The sequence below is a fragment of the Ascaphus truei genome, chromosome 1, assembly GCF_040206685.1.
Source record: "Ascaphus truei isolate aAscTru1 chromosome 1, aAscTru1.hap1, whole genome shotgun sequence".
Lineage (NCBI taxonomy): Eukaryota > Metazoa > Chordata > Amphibia > Anura > Ascaphidae > Ascaphus > Ascaphus truei.
Genome location: NC_134483.1, coordinates 363,689,752 through 363,707,570, shown reverse-complemented (window position 1 = coordinate 363,707,570; position 17,819 = coordinate 363,689,752). Strand labels below are relative to the sequence as shown.

The window sequence follows — 17,819 nt, the reverse complement described above, 5'->3', positions numbered from 1 at the left end:
TTGCCACAAGGTCCTATAAAACCTTTCAGAGTTTGGATGCTACTGGTTGTTGCCCTTTCAATGGGTTATCTCCCTGCCTGGTGCTTTTTCCTTCTGGCGTTTGCTCAGTAAATCTACACTCTGCCTGGTGTTTTTAGTCTCAAACCTTTACTTCTTCAGCCATAGAAATGATCTATTATGTTTGGTCAGTGGCGCCAGTGGCTTTTTTTGCCCTGTCCGTCTGTAGGTAACAGCCACAAATCTCTTCAGATTATAATTTACTTTCCACAGCAAGAGAAAACTTCAAGTATCTCTATGACAAAAAAGTTTGCAAGACTTTGTTAAAGTGTTCCTTGTTTAATTGTTTAAAAGTCTAGTACAGAGCTTGAAACCTGTCCACAAACACTCATATATCATGTATGCTATAAGGTCCAATAACAGTTGTTTGTGGTTCCTGTCTGGCCTAGAAACACTGAGAACGTTGTTTTTAGTTAGCAATTAGCATGCAACAGTAGCGAGACAGCAGGTAATAAAGTGGAAAAATAGCAACATAACTTATTTACAGAACAATATATACAAGTCTGAATTCTGCATTTTATATAGCAGTACTTGCACAACAGAAATTTACAAAAATCTCCTGAAGGCACGGGATGTAAATCACCTAAGATGTACTGATGTGTTATATCTCATATTCATACATTATCCACCATAGCGCAGTTCATATCTTTAATAGCTGTTTCTCGTCACTTAAAGCTACAATACAGTTTGCATCGCCCCTCCAGTAATGAAACATTTATGTAACCCTGTTTCCTCCACCCAATCTCACATAGGGCCTGTCTGTGGGAAACTCACTCCGGTTACATGGTTTAGTGTGGTGCATACCTGCTGGTAACAGGGGGCCCTGGGTTTCCCGCATGGTGTTGTAGGGGTCTTGCCCAAATTGTACTCACAGGTGCAGCGCCTCCATCTCGGACAGCCCCCAGCTGTATGGGTGAAGTCCCTGCAGAAGAATCTCTTCCCCCCTCCTACTAATAAACTTCACTCTTAGGCAGGGGGTATATAAAACACAGGATTCTTTATTTGATCTTTCTGAATTCAGCAGCCTCAGATCATAGCAGTTGTTAGGGTATCCACCCTCAGGATGTCCCTGGATCCACTCCCAGCCAAAGGGCACAGAGAGTTGTCCTTGCTCTTCCCTTATCCCCTTGTGGGATAAGAGGTATTGGTTTCCCACCGCTCCCCTAAGGGAGGGCCTCAAACTGCCAGAGCCCTGACAGCTTAGTTGGGTAAACCGTGCCTCTCTCACGGTAGAGGCAGACTGGCTAAATCAGGAAGTACAATGCATTAAGTACAGATCCAGTAAGCACCACCCCTGTGCCTCTAATTAGACACAAGGCCTGATGACACTACCTTCTCTGACTCACAGCACTACAATGAGTGGGGAAAACCCATGATTACTCCTGGCAAACCTACCCTTACTAGACATTACTGCCAGGAGGACAGAATAATAGCCCAAAACCTATCAGGGCTACATTTATAAAGTGTTAAATATAAATAGTGGCCTTCTTTTGTCTTACACAATTCCTCAACAGTACCAGCTATGCATTTGAAGAGCACACACCACATAATTGTACTGTACTGTATATTTTTTACTTTTGAGAGACTAGATTGAACTGAACAGAAATGTGCGAAACCAAAACATGCCTGACATGTCTCTCATCTGAGACCAGATAGCCGTGCTGCCAATGACTTCTATTAACCGCAGTCGTCGCTTTGTGAGTGTTTTCTGTAAAATATTTGCCCGCCATACTGTTTGTTTTGCATTTACTCAAATTCAGCCCTATGAACTTAATAGATCACTGGTGGGACCTCACTTAGGGAACTATGTTCAGTTATGGAGACGATGGAGCCTATTCTAGAAGATCCGAATTTGTCACTACAAACCCCACAGCTTGGTATGTTCAGAGGTAGCCGAATGAAATGTGAGACAACCCTATTCTATTGTAAATCGCATCTTCTAGACTGCATCTAAACAAAAGAGATGCATCTGCACAATTTTACAGCCAAAACGCCCGGATTGTACTTGCTTTAGAAGTGAAATGACCTGAGGTGATGCTAACTATCCCCAGTCTGACTTATGGGTTTTGTTCTCTCTGCCAAACCCGTATTTTAGGTAAGGATGTAACTCGCAATACCAATCTGTGAATTTTTTTTTTATTTAAAGTGGTTTGCATAACAGAGCTAAGAAAATAGCAGTTTTATTTTTTTTTAAAAAGCAAGTTAGAGGCTTTTTTTAACAAACCAATCGGATTGGAAGAGCCAGAGTGAAATCGCTTCTAAAAAAGCCTTTTCGGCAGAGTTCAGATATGCGATAACGGCTTACAGAATAGCAAAGCATGCCAAACCGATCAGAGAGGGCACTTTAGAAGTGGTTTGACACAATAAAGAGCTACGAGATTAGGTCCCCATATCTCAAGTAGGACATCAATTAACTATTCTAATGTGGGCAAAGAAGGGCCACTAAAATGGTACATAGTCTACATCAGGGGTGCGCAAAATTTCTGTGCCTCCTGCCTGCTCAGCCCCAGTGCTCGCTCCTAGGAACTGGCGTCATTTGGTCATGTGACGTTACGGGACCCCGCAGCGTTATCGCCCGAAGCCAAGGTAAGTAAGTTACAGAGGCCTCGCGGGCTCCCTAGCATTTCATTTAAATGCTTTGGGGAGGAGCGTGGGGCCTCTGTAACTGTTGCACCCCCCCAAAAAAATCTCGTGCCCCCCCTCCCTGTGGGGCGCTCTCCCCAGTTTGCGCAACCCCTGGTCTACATTATAAAACTGTTCAGTAAAGACTGATGGACCCCAATATGTACAGCTTGGAGGAGAGAAGGAGAGGGGGGTTATGATGGAAGCTTTTAAATATATAAAGCGTTTCATCAAGGTCCAGGCATGTTTCAGCGAAACAGAAGTGCTAGGACATGAGGGTCGTGCTCTGAAGCTGGAGGGTGGCAGGCTCAGGAGAAATGTGAGGAAGTGCTTCTTTACAGAAAGGGTGGTGGATTCCTGGAATAGTCTCCCAACAGAGGTGGTAGAGGCTAATATAGTACTGTAGTTGATATCAAAACTGATTGGACAGATAAAAGGTTAACCTAAATATGAAATGTAGCGGGGTACCACCTGGCTACTATTCTACCCAATGGGCAGGCAATAAACCCTGGTATTCACAGGCTTGCCATTAGTTGGTATGGGAGTTTCCCCTTCACCTTTGGTTCTGCACTTGAGGGACAGCAGAGGGTAGCACATCCTATTGTAGCTGTGACAGTGGGGTGCCTACCTTCTGGCTGTACTTAAGGGCAGGACCGCCCTAAATTTAGTGGTTGTTCCTTCCCACCGAGGAAGGAAGGTTACATGTCTGGGAGCCTGAGATTGGAGCCTCCCTAGGTGCTCTACCCTGCGGGGAGGAGTTAGTGTGATTGTGCCTCTGCTAGGGAGGTGGGTACGAGCTAGGACGGCTGCGGGTGCCCATGGCCTGTAGTGGCGGTCCAGTGACCATCTCCAGTGATAACTGAAAGTAAAGAGACTGTAACGGCAGAAGACTGCTGAGTAGCTGTGTATTACTGCAAAGGCTGCAGTAATAAACCGTTCCTGTTTGCAATATTCCTCCGGACTGGTGTGTGATATTACCAGGGGGAGAGTACAAGTTCTACCGTGGGAGATTGCCTCCATATATTGCTGGAGCCTACGGCAGATGGAGGCGCTGCACTGCTAAGTATTATCTGGGGTATGGGCCCCAGAAGCCTGTTCCTGTGTCCCACAGTCATCGGGGATGACTCAGCCCTCTTGTTACCAGCAGTTATGCACCACACACACCCTGTAATGGCCCCTATCTGCGATTGGGGGGCAGGGGGGTTAACACTGTTACAGAAAGAAAGCAAGGGATCAAGTAGAGTCTGAGGTTATACTGTACAACAGAGTAGAAAATAAGCAGACTTGGTGGGCCAAGTGGTCCTTATCTGCTGTCAAATTCTATGTAAAAAAAGAAAAATGAGCTGGATGGTAGCAGTTAATTGAAAGTCAGACGCAGAAGGTGAAATATATTATAGAAGATCTGATCAGTAAAAGACGATGTGCTTACAAAGTGCTAGTTTTTATTGCACAGGTTACTATAAATCTTTAGATAACAAATGAGAATTAAAAGTTACGGAGTAAAAAAAACATTGACTTGTTTTTTTGTTTGTTTGGTTTTTTTTTTTAAATACTTAACACAAAGTATAAAACATAGCCACGGTGCTGCTTTGCAGGTTAGTGGTTTCAAGATAATTGCCAATTGCAAAGAGAGTTAAGACATTCCTTACACAATGATAGCAGTAACATATTGGTTGGATGTTGTTTTCCTTTTAAGGAATTAAATGATCAATCTCAGTCATCTTTGCTTTTTCGCTGGGAAGAGGCCTACGGAGTATATTCCAGTAAGTTATTTAAATATTGCTCTAAAATAAAGATAACCATTACCTAAAATTGCTTATGTCCCTTTTTTTTTTTTGCTGATGCTACTTGTGATGGTGATCTTCCAGCTTCACACAGACCTAGCTACCAGATACTCAATTACAGGAAACACGGGCACTGTCTATAAATAACTAAATCTAATCTTATTTTCTGCTGTGTTATTAAGTGCAACTGCACACTGATAAATGTAAAATCTGTTGTCTGCACAATTTCAATCTAAAAATCTAATGAACCAGAACTTGTAAAGAAAGAAAACCCCCCCAAAAAACAATGAATTACTAACCCGTGCTGGTTCAGTCACTATGACTGTTATTTAGTAAGCTACGATAACAATAGGGTTTCCAAATGAAGGTCCTTGTGCGATAGTGCTGATCCAGCGCTAGCTCAGCTTACTCAATAAGGGCCTATAGGCGGTGGGTTGCCAGGTGTCCAGTATTGAACGGACTGACCTGTATTTGGACATTCTGTCCTGTAAAAGAATAGAGGTTATACTGGACATGTATGTGTCTGGTATTACTTCTCTGAACATAGTGACCTGACCGGCTTGGGGGGCCACAGGATTTCCCCGAGCAGGGCTGTTACTAGGGTGCTGGGCAGCTTCCACCATCCAGATTGGCTGCTACTGGATAATGCAGCCAATCAGGAGGAGGTGTCAGAAGCCTGGGGTTGGGGCCAAGGAGAGGAGGAAACTGCATGGAGCAGAGAGAGGTGAGGTGTGTGTGTATCTACAGCATGTTACACCTTTCACCACTGCGTCCAGTATTTTTTGAGAAGCCACCTGCAACCTTATTTAGGTCACATGCACTAAGCTCTGTTAAATCAAGTCAAATAACGTCAGGTTACCTAATTGTCTCTGAGTTTAACGGGTATCCAATGAGCTAAATTGCACTAAATTGTGTCAACTTCAAATAGTGTATAGGAAAAAAGGGGAGGAGCGCTGACAACAAGGACAATAATGTGCAAATAAGTGCAGGTGAGATTAATGAATGGATAAATGTCACAGAGTGTTGAAGTAATCCTCAAACATCTACGGGCGATGAATGGTTCTTTTTCCCGTGGTGCAGATGATCTTATAGCATAAAAACAGGCAGTACGTCCCTTAGGGACTCTGATGGTTGTTCTCCTGATGTGGTGCTCATACATAATAATATGAGACACACACCATATAATACCATGTAAAAAAAATGGAAGAGGCAGGATATGTATAGATGGTGACCATATATTATAGACAAGGTCAATGTAAGCCACATCAAAACTCACATGAAAACCGTAGGCATAAGGCATTGTACGATCGCAAGTTGTTTTCCTGGGGGGTCATAGTCTCCACGGCCGGCAGGACTCACATCTGGGTGCTGTAGCGCTAGCATCTCCCGTGGAGGTCTTGGTAGCTTCCACTCCTCGCCTATTAGCCTGCGTCTCCAACTCGATGACGCAATGACACGTTACGTGATTACGTCAACCCCTTCGGATCACACTTGCCAGTACTCTGCCAGGACTCAGACCCTATGCATTTTGCACCTTGCTTCGTCAGGAGTCTAAAATGTTATCATGTGAGTTTTGATGTGGCTTACATTGATCTTGTCTATAATATATGGTTATCATCTACACATATCCTGCCTCTTCCCTTTTTTTACATGGTATCATATGGTGTGTGTCTCATATTATTATATATGAGAACCACATCAGGAGAACAACCATCAGAGTCCCTAAGGGACCTACTGCCTGTTTTTATGCTATAAGATCATCTGCACCACGGGAAAATAAACCATTCATCGCCATTAGACGTTTGAGGATTGAGTAAACACTCTGTGACATTTAACCAGTCATTCATCTCACCTGCACTTATTTGCACATTTTTGTCCTTGTTGTCAGCGCTCCCCCTTTTTATCTTATATACTACTTCTAGGGACCCTATAGGAGGGTCTCACGAGGGTAGAGCGGAGACAACAGGCTGTTTATCACTAAGTATTATATGTTTGTTTATGAACACTGTCACTAATTTTGTTGATTAAGCACTGTCACATTTTATTGGTGTGTATATATAATTTTCACACTGTCTAAAAACTTAGAGCACCGAGGGAATTTTCGCATCACTTAACTTCAAAAAACCTGACGTTAATTTATGTCTTAACTAAAGGTGGCGTTAGTCCTGTCCAGTACCAGAAATATGTTTTTTTCTCGAGAGCAGAGAGAGAAAAGTCCTATTTTATTAGAGTCCCAAGTGCTAGAGATGTTGACATTAGTCCATCTAGGTCTATGTTTCTTCCATAGAGTTCAGAATTTATTTAGAATTAGTTTGGTTTAACATGTTCTAAATAACCACTGCTTGTATTATTTAATCCTTTCAATTCCAGTGTCTGCAGCATGTACAGTATGGCTGTTGCAATGTCAATTAATGCAGCACAAAGACCCTGTCAAATGCTTTTGTACAGTTAGTCATGTGTTTGGTAAATATTTCAGCTCAAAGCCATCACACTGACAGATCTATATTTGTTATTTGGATCATTTTTAAATAGTTGAAAGTGAGATGTACTCGGTTACAGCTTAGAACTGAATATTTAGGCCACGCCTAAAAATATGAGCATCATCTGTACAGCATCTGTTAACGCTATCAAAATGTATTACTTTTTCTACTTGGATCTGAGAGAGAACATTTAGCTATAACACAATATACATCCACAAGGTGCTATTTTCAATTATCAAGGTAAATTTGTATTGTATAAGATATAAAGTCAACAACATGCTAGATTAATAGATCGATGGTGTGAAAGCCAGCCCAATTATGGCAACAGCATGAAAATACAATATGAGTTCAAATAATTAGTGCATACACCTTGATGCATTTGGCAGTGGAAATTACATCTATTCTGCTAAAACGGTGCTGCAGAAGATTCAGCGGGTAGCGTTCTCTGCAGCATTGTCTATGTGCATGTTCAATACTAATGGAGGATTTTTACTAAATTGTTAACAACTTGGGTCAATGCCCATCAACCACTGTCCTCTGAAAAGGAAATGAAGACATAAGCAAACAGTAATTAATCTGTGCGCACTTAAAACATAATTGGTATAATACCTGCCAGACAACAAGCTATCCCATTAACTCCAGCTCTCCATTTTCCGGAAAGGTTTGTCTCACAGAATTAATGTAACAGAAAAGCTGACCCTGCGTGTTAGATTACGGTGCAGTGGGCCTTCACAAACACAATCTATTATCACACGGCCTGCTGGTCAAGTCAAACCTTTTCCACTCGCACAGATCTTTTCTTCACTTGCAAAATGTAGAAGGAGTGGACCATTTCTCACAACCAAAAAAGGATTTGAAGATGTGAAGCTTGTGTGTAGGCGCACCTCATAGTTCACAAACGTTTTTCCTTTGGGACCAGTAAGACGCGCACTGTAGAAAATAGCTGTGGACGAAAAAAGATGACAAATAGGTGGGGTTTATTAAGCACAATGTACAGGAGTGGCAAACTCCAGTCCTCTAGGTCCACCAACAGGTCAGGTTTTATGGATATCCCTGCTGGTGGTCAGTTTGTCAATGACTGAGCCACTGATTGAGCCACCTGTGCTGAAGCAGGGATATCCATAAAACCTTACCTGTTGGTGTCCCTTGAGGACTGGAGTTGGCCACTCCTGTACCAGAGCTATCAACTGTACATTTCAAACAAGGTTATTTAACAGAAGGTCAATACTGTATGTTGTTTTTCTTCCTTAGAAACTGACTTCAATTGACTTTAATCCATAATGTAGTGCTTAGTAGTTGTAGCATGTAATAAAGTTTTAATATACGCATGACTTCTAAAGTCATTATTTTGAGGGTTCAGTAAAAACATATTTCCGTCAAGATGTTTTATTAGTTCCTTTCACAGTGGTCAAGAGAGAATCAATTATACATTTTTCCATTTGACAAGCCCCAAAGCAATTTAAGGAGAACAATTTGTTGTCATGCAGTGCCTACTATCAACTTGTAAAAAAAATATTTACCTCTTTAGATAGGAGAACTTTTATGCTCAAGTGGTGTATCGAATCATTTTTGTCTCAGAAAATCCATAATCCGTCCTCCAGAGTGAATAATAGTTCTATCTCTAGATTTACATACATTTGTATTCAGAGTGCTTGCAAAGTAAAGCCTTGTGGATTTTGAAGGTACAGCGTTTTGACTATGCAGATAAAATTGGGAATACAAGAAGCAGTGGAGGGCAGAATGAGCTAAAGGCAACAAGAGGTAAAGCCAGAACATTGAAATCATTGAAGCTGTGGCTCCTATTGTTCTTGTCCAAGTACTCCAATCATTAAAATGCCTGGTGACCACAATACAAATGTACACAGAAGTCAGATGTTTAACCCTTAGTGTTCATGAACAAATGCCACTATGCAAACTCCACACTTCTGACCTTTGAGAATGTGAGCTGAAAATCAGGAAAGACAAATGTTATCTTTGCGACTGTAAGGCTGCGTCCATAGGATGCAGCCGTGCTGAGGCGCGTGGAGGCTGAGGGAAAGCGGGTGGTTTCCCTGGCCTTCGTCCACGCGCCATCCGGGGGCGTGTCGAGGGGCGGGCCAGTGACATCATGGAGCTAGTTCGCCCTCATTGGACGAACCACTCACGTGACCGGCCCTGCGCTCCCTTGAGCACTTGAATTTAAAATTTTGGTAAGACTTACGCTTCCGCACACTTGCGGAAGCTTAAGCGAGCCCCTGCTAAAGCCGCTCTCATTGCGGCTGCAGGGGCTCAGTGCCAAACGTGCCTCAGCACGGGTCAGCACATAAGCGCTGACCCTGGACGCAGCCTTAGTATTTCACCGTTGCATTCCGATGAGACAAGAATGCTATTTTAGTGAGGCTGATATGAAGAAAATTAATGCACAGAAGAGAGCAAAAATACTATGAAGGACAAATCGCATTTGCTATCAAAATCTCTTATTCTTGTGTTTAATTGAAGAGCCTATAGATTATTTATATATATATATATATTTCTAAATATATATTACATGTATATATATATACATATATATATATATATATATATATATATATATATATATATATATATATATAATATTTCAATTTGCTATATATATATAGATATATACAGCAGATATTACCAGATCTTGATCCGGAAAGAAGAGACAGCACACAGCCAAGTTGAAATGTCAATATATTGAGGTAAAAAAACCAAGGCACTACATCCGATGTTTCGGTCAGCTACATGTGACCTTCCTCAGGGAGTGCGGAGTGCCTGCTGTCTTGTTTCATATATAGATATATATATATTACAGAGTACTGATGCAGTGGCCGTTATTCGAACACTTCACGCGTCATGTACATCGGAATCCCGATTTGAAACCGCGGGATGAATTCCAGCCTTCCCGCACTAAGATGCGAGCGCGGCGAGTGCAGAAAAACGGATTTTAGTGTTCTGGTTTTTAAAAACATGAAATTGACACAGTAGCACAGTAGCACAGTAGTGTACACATTACAATTTATCCATTTTATTGCAAACGAAGAAAGAGAATCCATGAAATTCAAACAAAACATCCGCGATAAGCGCGGGTGCCTGGGGCGATTAGCCGCATTCATGCTGTGTGGGGAACAGCAGATAACTCAAAATCGGAGCCGCGATGTGATCGAATAACGGCCGCTGCATCAGTATGTATATATATATATCAGATATTTGTGTGTTTTTTGTTTACTGTTTATTTTTAATATTTTCATAAATCATGAGGGTGAATGGAGAGGTAGAGGGGAGCTCGGCTACACAGTATAGTAGTGGGACTCACAGTATAGCAGTGCGACTTACTGTATAGCAGTGCGACTTACAGTATAGCAGTGCGACTTACTGTATAGCAGTGCGACTTACTGTATAGCAGTGCGACTTACAGTATAGCAGTGCGACTTACAGTATAGCAGTGCGACTTACAGTATAGCAGTGCGACTTACAGTATAGCAGCGTGACTTAAAGTACAGCAGTACGACTTACAGTATAGCAGTGCGTCTTACAGTATAGCAGCGTGAGAATAAGCCACAATAATGTAATGTTCCAGAGGCTTTTACTTGTCATTTTTATTTGTTTGAGGGGATAAAACAAGATGGTTCTCATTTCCTATGCATATATAATGGTGATATTTAAGTGCATTCCACATATTTTCTTAAACTAGATGCTGAATATTTTGCACGACTTTTTAAAGGAGCTGCTTCAGAGTGCCAATGGCAGAAAGTAAAACGTTTATCCCCTGTAAGATTCTGATAACATGGTCCTTGCTGCCTCTATGACAGGTGTGGCAGAATTAAGTGACAAAGACAGATACCAGTGAGTTAGGGGCACAAGGAAAAGTAATGGTGACAATATGGCTCTAGGAATAAAGCAAGCAAAGATTATGAAAAGATCTTCAACAAGGAGATATCCTTATTATTATATTTTTAAGTGCAATCCCACTTAAATAATAGAAAAAAAGCAAATGTCTTAAAATGATTTAGTACCCTTTCTATTTTTTATATTTTCTATATATACAATGAATTGTGTGCGCGCCCTTGTCATGGGAGACCAAGCATTTACACCTTTTATACAGGGATCATATCACTGAGCAAAACCAAGAAGTAAAACAAATTGTCATTTATTCCATTGAAACTGTCTTACACACAGTGAATTACAATAAACAAGAAAAAACACACTTACTAGTTGTCTGGGCTACAAAACTAACCTTTCCTAGTTGAATTAGCACAGAAAACAAAATCTTTACAAAGTTTTTCAGATGACCGGGACTAAGCCCGAAAAGTCCTGGAACTGAAATCGTCATGCAGTTCCTGACGCCACCGTTCTTTCCACTCTGGAGGTGCTGAAATCCCTTGACCGGGAGCGAGTACAAAATGTCCTGGCACTCTTTTCGGCCTGCAGTTCCAGCCGCAACCGCTAAAAAGTATTCTGAGAACTTGGCCCCGAAAAGAGGGACCTCTTGAAATTTCCAAAGCCGGCACACTGACATCTCTCACAGAGCATCTTTGAATTTCCTGCTGCTGTGTTGGCACTTAGCATCTGAGGTCTGGATTGGCTGCTGGGTTTCTTATAGTATTTCAGATTCATTCATGAAATACTACAACCAATCCGAGCCTGGGAACGTTACAACAAGCCAATCAGAGGGCTGCCAGTCTTCCAAAGTCAGGCAAGCGGTTCTTTTGACTGTAACAAGGGCATGCGCGAGTTTGCCACCTTAATCACTTGTTATTCAGAACCCACCCACTGGGTTAGGTATCTTCAAGTCTGGAAGGCAAATGTTGGTCGCGATGGCCGGCATTTTTTCCCAGACAAGGGTACTCCACCTAACTGCCCAAATGGCTTTAACACCTCTGCAGCATCTGTGCCTTTGAAGTACGGACCTAGGGCAGACTTAGTGGCACCGCAAATTGGTAGCCCCCCTCGGAAAACCATCCTTGAAAGTCCCAGCTTATAAGTATAATGTATTACAAACATCTCAGTTTAACAAAAATATACTTTTACACTTTTTACTTTGTCTAAGTCTTTTGGGCTTTGAGGGGTAGAATGGAACTCTTTACTTTTATTCCCACAAGCCATATCATTCAAACACTGTATCCCTGAGTTAGACTGCAAAACCCTTATAGCCACATTGGCTTTTAAACATTTTATGAAGCATAACAAATATTTCCCATTTGTCTTCTAAGTCCTGAAGTGAAAAGATGCTTAGCTGCAATCCCAAAGTTATAGCTCCTTCTAGTGTTGTACCGGGTCCTACTTTAAAAAAAAAAACAGGTAACGTGTACCTGGCCAAAATTAAATGATCTACCCGGCTTGGTACTCGGTTACCCGGTTGGCACTTATCTGGGGTTGGAGGAAGATGGCAGTGACATCTAGGCAGGTCAGCAGAGGTCCTTTTGCGGTGGCAGCATCAGCAGTGTGTGTTCAGCCAGCGCGGGGCTGCAGGACTCCATAGCAGTGAGAGCTGGGGAACCACGTGACTGGAGCAGGAGCAAACCCAAACCCAAACCCACAAAACGCTTAGGCACACTCCCAGGATGGTATCTCTTTTCTTTACTGAAACTAGGACTTAGGTTTCATAAAACTTCTCGCAACTTAATATAGAGTTGGAGAAACCCCCCAGAATCTCTATACTGATTCTGGGGAACCCTTATCAACCCTTGACTGTACCTGGGATACACAAATCCCTATGCTCCCTTTTACCTTTCTGGTCTGTGCTGAAGCAGGGAAACCTGGTGGTGATTCGCGTAACTCTTTTCAAGGGAGGATTTTGACCAGAGTGATGTGTCTATATGTCCCCGGGAATATGACCTGATTCCCAGATTCATTTTTGGAGTAGCTAGCAAGTCTGGACCCCTGCTATCTAGACCTTTCAACACTTTGACAACAAAAACCCCCTTGAAACTCATAGCCTGAGATACTCCACTGGTTAGCACGCCTGGAAAGGTAAAACACACATCAATTCTTTATTGCCACACAATTACATTCATTGCAGGTACAATACCCAGGTTGAAGAACTGACACTCTAAAACCTGAAACAGGGCTCCGAGATAACCAACCGGGCATAATACCTGTATTTATGGCCTGGTTACCCCTTCAGCGTAGCAGCCCTACAGACAAGGAAGAGGACAGGTTTAAAGATTTAGGTCTGATGGGTAAAAAGAAAGCCCATCCCAAAGGAAACTTAAATTGAGGCAGGGAGAGCATACTGTATGTTGCTGAGCAACATTTCTCAGGGAGTGAGTGTCACGAGAGAACAGCACATATATACAATAACCGGGCCAGATTGAACAAGACTAGGATATAGTAAACTGAATGAGTTTATTTCCTATGAGCAGAACAGACAATACGTCAAGCAAATAACATTACAGAAATATTTACACTTACTGGGGTTGGAAAAGGAGATATTCAGCCGAATAGCAGCTCCTTAGTTGTTATAGGTCACAACAAGCAAGAGAAGCACAGGAATAAGGAGTGCAAGCAACTATATAGATGCAGGCCTCCCATTCCTAACAGGGCAGTTCAGTTATTGGTGAACAATTATCTTGTCCCAATCCCAGGTTGCCAGGTAACGCAAAAAGCTGGGTTTACCCAGCCCCTCATTAATACAACCCTCCCCTGTAGCTACTTGGCTAGCCCATTTATAAAAAACTATGACATGATGCCTTCATTGCCATCCTGTCTAGCAAAAATGCTTATTGGGCAGGGGTCTTTCATGTAGGGTGTTACGTCTGATAGGTCACAATGGTTTGTATGCATCTGGGAGATCTGGCTGCATATGCAATGAGGTGAGTCACCTCCAGTGATGTACAAGTTTTATCTCACCTCTGAGGAACTTCTCCACGACAAAGCCTTTCACGTAGCCTTCTTTGCTTGTACAATTACATATCAAAGGGGCCATTTGGCAAGCTTCCAAACCTATCCAAAGTTATAGTAAAAACAGCGATAACGCATAACTATGTTTCCCATATATTAAATCGGATTAACAATATGTATGCAACCTGTGTTCGTTGCATAGGAAAGCATATCCAAATTTCAGCCTTGTAACACAAACACATACTGTACAGAGATATGGTTCTATGGGGTTTACATTATGACAAATACACAGTTAACCCCTCTCTCCATGTTAATACATATAGCAATTCATTCTACTGAAGCAGGGGGATGCAGATCAACATATACACAATATGGTTAACCCTTTCCCTCCTGACATGATTTATACACACATAGTAATATAACACAGACTGCTGGGGAAATACATCTCAGACCTGGGGCAATTCTGCTGAAGCAGGGGGATGCAGATCAACACATACACAGATCCCATTAACCCCTCATACACCGATCATGACAGTGAGCTGTATATTTTTTAAAGAATAGTAAGAAGGGCCTAAGGCAACCTTGACAATCTAGGGCTTTAGTCCTTTAAAGGAACAGGTCAAGCGACAAGTTGTTTAGTTATAAAAAAAAAAAGGATTGAAGCAGGGTGTCCCAGAGCTGAACTGCATTGATTTCAGCTACGGGGATCCCCTGCTTCCAGAGATGGGGTTCTGGTATCTCTCTGCAGTTTAAAGCTCCCGTCACGTTGACCAATAGGAAGACACAAGGGATGATGTCACGGCTTCCTATTGGCTGGTGTGACACGGGACATTTAAGCCGCCATGTCGATATCACCAACTAGCTACCTATCTAAGGAAGCATGGGGTCCCTGAAGCTGAAATGACTGCGGTTCAACTCTGGACACTCCCTGGTACTGTACATACCTATTTAAAAAAAACATGTAGCTTGGACTGCTGCTGTAATTACAAACAGTAATCCATTAGACTGTAAATCCATTATTACCTGTTGACATATTTGGGGAGTGCCATAGAAAAGTTAATATTGTATAAAGTATAAAAAGGCGAAGATAACAAACTGTAACTCCCAAAACATAAGGAGGAGCTAAATATTTAAAAGTAATTACGTTTTGGATCTTTCATATTTGTTTAGTAACATATTATAGTTTCAATTACATATATCTGCGTAGGCTTCTTTTCCGAATCACTTATTTATGACCATTTGCTTCAAATAGTTGTGTAGTTCAAGTCTTTGCCATTGTTCCATAGAAATAAAGTCAATTTGCATGTATTTGTGAGTTTAGCAAAGGACAGAGGTTTATTTCATATCCATAGGTGTATTTCGACCCCTCTAGCAGTAATGCTCACCCAGAAAGATATTGGGATAACCAAAAGTCTATTATGTTGGAAATTGATCTATGTTTCAATTAGAAGTATACAGATTTTACAAGAACTAGTAGCTGAATACCTTATTGGCTAGCAGACGAAATACTACTAGGAATAACAAATGTATTAATACCATAAATTAATATTAATTAAATATCTTTGCAATGTTTTAATGTAATTCATAAAGCAACCAGAGCCAGTTTGGTTCATTATCTTCGGTAGAGTTATTTCTTTAATCAAGTGTTCATAAATGACCAAAATCTCAGCATGTCATTTTAGCATGAAATCCAAGGTCATTATGATACCAAAGAAAGTAATCAAGGAAATACAGGTTTGTTTTTCACATCTTTGCTAGAGTGCATTTAATAGTTGGATCAATGCTATAGTGTATCTCAAGGGGTTGTAGAAATGTGCAGATGCCATTTAGAGTTAGTGATATTGGTAATTATATTATGTTAGTATTTACTGTTGTGTATGAACATGGTAACGCACTATATTAAAGTATGTGCAACTGATGTAACAGAAAGTTAAAATGTTACATGTACAGATGCAGCCACCAGTATCCGATCACTTGCTTGGGTAAAAACTAAGGCCTCGGACATGGTCAAAAAGACCGTGCTGAAACGCGCTGAGCCGCGCTGAAGGGAAACATTATCCCTGTCAGCGCGGCTTTAGACGGCGCTTCCGTACGCTTCCGCAGGCGTTCGGAGGCATGTGGAAATGCAGGAAACAGGCAAGTTTAAATTTTGCCGCTCAGGGAAGCGCAGGGCTGGTCACGTGACTGCCAGAAGCCAATGGCAGTCCGTGACGTCAGCGCCGTGACATTCCTCCCAGCCCGCCTCCAGGACCGCCTCCCGCCCGGCTCCCACCCGGCACTCAAGCGCGCTCGCTGACGCTCATGCAGGGAAATCTTCTGCTTGAGCAGGACAGCATGAGCGACCGCGCTGCCCAGCGCTCTTCACTACACTATGTCCCAGGCCTAAGGCTGAGTCCCCGCTGGTGCTGAGCTCGCTATGTGCTTTGCGCTTGGCGCGCTTATCTTCTTCAATGTGGATGGTCAAATCCCGCTCTCCTAAGCTTTGTTCTTGAGGAGACACTGGAGTCATACTTTCTTGCTCGGAGCAGGGTCACAGGGGGCGGGGGTGAACGGGGACCGGAGCGCTGTGAACGGGGGGGGGGGGGCAAGGAGGGGGTCTCACAGGTCAAAATTGTCTTGATAGGCTTGGACATGCCTGGGCTGATTGAAACCAAGTAATTCAGCAAGATCTGCAGATGAGCTATGAAGATACAGTAGTGATCAGTCTCATGCTTAGCTACTCTGACATGTATGCACACAGTTTCCTTTTCCTACAGTAAATGTCAGATTTCGGTTAGAGAAGCATACATCTCTGTGAAGGGGGGGTGGAGTGGGGGGAGCGGAGGGGGAGAGCGCAGGAGGGACGGGAGGTGGAGAGCGCACGGGGGGGCAGGAGGGGAGAGCGCAGGGGGGCAGTAGGGGGAGAGCGCAGGAGGGGCTGGAGAGAGAGCACAGGGGGGGCGGGAGAGAGAGCGCAGGGGGGGGCAGGAGAGAGAGAGCACAGGGGGTGGCGGCAGAGAGAGAGTGCAGGGGGGGGGCGGGAGAGAGAGCGCAGGGAGAGGTGGAAGAGAGCGCAATGGGGGGAGGGAGAGAGCGCAGGGGGGAGAGAGAGAGAAATGGGTGGGAGAGAGATGAGGGAAGGGGGGAGAGAGAGACAGAGAGACAGAGACAGAAACACATACAGACACAGACAGCCCCTATCCAGCCAATGACACGCCCCCTCCTGTAATAGCCATGCCACCCCCACTCCTGCTCTAAAAATGTTGCAGGACAGCGATCGCTCATGCTTGGAGAGCCGGTGACATCACCGCTCTCCAAGCATGAGCAAGCTCAGCAGCAACCTGGCCGCAGCCTTAGGCATCTCACAGTAAATGCCTCAACATTTCTGTGAGATTCCTAATGGCCCATCGGATTAACACAGGAGGGGTCCCTGCAGTCCCATTCAGTTTGAATGGGACTGTAGAGACCCCCGCTGTGTTAATCCGATGGGCCATTAGGAATCTCACAGAAATGATGAGGCATTTACAGTGAGATGGCACAGATTTTCCAGGGCAAGTGATCTAATACTGGTGGCTGCATCTGTATATTAATTACAAGTTGTGATGGTTTTTAGTGGACCAAATAGGATTCATTCTTAGATTTAGACCACACAATAACCAGGGGATACATTTGTTAGTGTTGCATGTTTCAAGCTAAACGTGCACAACATTGCACAACTCTTCTGTTTGGTGATAGGGACACACATTTTGCACCTGTGTTGCAAGTTTGATGTTTTCGTATACTTTAATGTACTTTCAAACTGTATGTATATCATGGCATAGTTTTGTGTTCAGTATACAGTTTGTTGTTTAAGCTTTTCTGCTGAACCTGATTATATGATCTCCTTTAGCAACTTTCACTATATACTGTACTGTATACAACACTTACACCTTTTATTATTCTACTTACACATAAGTACCATTGCTGAATAATGTAGCTCTGTTTGTTACTGTACATACAGTAGGTATTGGTTTTCTTCAGGAATAAGCTTTTTTTAAGTTTATAAGCATAAATG

The 17,819-nt window shown here is 42.7% G+C and overlaps 1 protein-coding gene across 4 annotated transcripts in view; it reads left to right on the top strand.

The window, feature by feature from the left end:
• CCSER1 (coiled-coil serine rich protein 1) overlaps positions 1-17,819 on the top strand; it is an 874,804-nt gene that overhangs the window by 245,454 nt on the left and 611,531 nt on the right. The gene's annotated exons all lie outside the window — the stretch shown is intronic.